A 2500-nucleotide genomic window follows, 5' to 3' on the forward strand; every position below is an offset into this window, starting at 1 on the left:
CTACAGACTGGATATAAACTACAGACTGGATATAAAACACAGACTGGATATAAAACCACAGACTGGATATAAACTACAGACTGGATATAAAACTACAGACTGGATATAAACTACAGATTGGATATAAAACTACAGACTGGATATAAAACACAGACTGGATATAAAACTACAGACTGGATATAAACTACAGATTGGATATAAAACTACAGACTGGATATAAAACTACAGACTGGATATAAACTACAGACTGGATATAAAACTACAGACTGGATATAAACTACAGATTGGATATAAAACTACAGACTGGATATAAAACTACAGACTGGATATAAAACCACAGACTGGATATAAAACTACAGACTGGATATAAAACTACAGACTGGATATAAAACACAGACTGGATATAAAACCACAGACTGGATATAAAACACAGACTGGATATAAAACTACAGACTGGATATAAAACTACAGACTGGATATAAACTACAGACTGGATATAAAACCACAGACTGGATATAAAACCACAGACTGGATATAAAACTACAGACTGGATATAAAACACAGACTGGATATAAAACTACAGACTGGATATAAACTACAGATTGGATATAAAACTACAGACTGGATATAAAACTACAGACTGGATATAAAACTACAGACTGGATATAAAACCACAGACTGGATATGAAACTACAGACTGGATATAAAACTACAGACTGGATATAAAACCACAGACTGGATATAAAACTACAGACTGGATATAAAACACAGACTGGATATAAAACTACAGACTGGATATAAAACCACAGACTGGATATAAAACACAGACTGGATATAAAACTACAGACTGGATATAAACTACAGACTGGATATAAAACCACAGACTGGATATAAAACTACAGACTGGATATAAAACCACAGACTGGATATAAAACACAGACTGGATATAAAACTACAGACTGGATATAAAACTACAGACTGGATATAAAACTACAGACTGGATATAAACTACAGACTGGATATAAAACACAGACTGGATATAAAACCACAGACTGGATATAAACTACAGACTGGATATAAAACTACAGATTGGATATAAAACTACAGACTGGATATAAAACTACAGACTGGATATAAAACCACAGACTGGATATAAAACTACAGACTGGATATAAAACTACAGACTGGATATAAAACTACAGACTGGATATAAAACACAGACTGGATATAAAACCACAGACTGGATATAAAACACAGACTGGATATAAAACTACAGACTGGATATAAACTACAGACTGGATATAAAACCACAGACTGGATATAAAACCACAGACTGGATATAAAACTACAGACTGGATATAAAACACAGACTGGATATAAAACTACAGACTGGATATAAACTACAGATTGGATATAAAACTACAGACTGGATATAAAACTACAGACTGGATATAAAACTACAGACTGGATATAAAACCACAGACTGGATATAAAACTACAGACTGGATATAAAACTACAGACTGGATATAAAACCACAGACTGGATATAAAACTACAGACTGGATATAAAACACAGACTGGATATAAAACTACAGACTGGATATAAAACCACAGACTGGATATAAAACACAGACTGGATATAAAACTACAGACTGGATATAAACTACAGACTGGATATAAAACCACAGACTGGATATAAAACTACAGACTGGATATAAAACCACAGACTGGATATAAAACCACAGACTGGATATAAAACACAGACTGGATATAAAACTACAGACTGGATATAAAACTACAGACTGGATATAAACTACAGACTGGATATAAAACTACAGACTGGATATAAACTACAGACTGGATATAAAACACAGACTGGATATAAAACCACAGACTGGATATAAAACACAGACTGGATATAAAACTACAGACTGGATATAAAACTACAGACTGGATATAAACTACAGACTGGATATAAAACACAGACTGGATATAAAACTACAGACTGGATATAAAACTACAGACTGGATATAAACTACAGACTGGATATAAAACCACAGACTGGATATAAAACCACAGACTGGATATAAAACTACAGACTGGATATAAACTACAGACTGGATATAAAACTACAGAATGGATATAAAACAGTTCGTAGCTTCAGGTCTGTAAAATGGTTCCGATCCAGAAGTGTCTTCAGCTGCAATGCCAGCGAGTGCCACTAGAGGTCGGCTCCAAAAAGCCTCCGGCTCCATAGACTCCCATTCAACTTCTCTCATCAAATCCAAAGTGAATAAAATGTGTCCATCAGTTATCTCGGTGTTGTTAGCTAAAGTCACTCCTTCTTATTAGTTTTCTGGAGGTCCATCTGAAAATAATCCCTCATTCATTAGAAAAGAAGATTCAAGAAGACCTGTTTTGGGGGCGTGTCTGTTTGATTGACAGGCCTGTGGTGCAGTCAGGTTACAGCTGAAGTGTGATGTGGTGGTGTCCTTGAATA

General features: G+C 34.6%; 1 protein-coding gene across 1 annotated transcript in view; it reads right to left on the bottom strand.

Moving 5' to 3' along the window:
* The window catches only part of gabrr2a (gamma-aminobutyric acid type A receptor subunit rho2a), a 37357-nt gene that overhangs the window by 33912 nt on the left and 945 nt on the right, over positions 1 to 2500 (bottom strand).

The sequence above is a fragment of the Embiotoca jacksoni genome, unplaced genomic scaffold (assembly GCF_022577435.1).
Source record: "Embiotoca jacksoni isolate LCO1_2020_lvr unplaced genomic scaffold, fEmbJac1.0.p SCAF_53, whole genome shotgun sequence".
Lineage (NCBI taxonomy): Eukaryota > Metazoa > Chordata > Actinopteri > Embiotocidae > Embiotoca > Embiotoca jacksoni.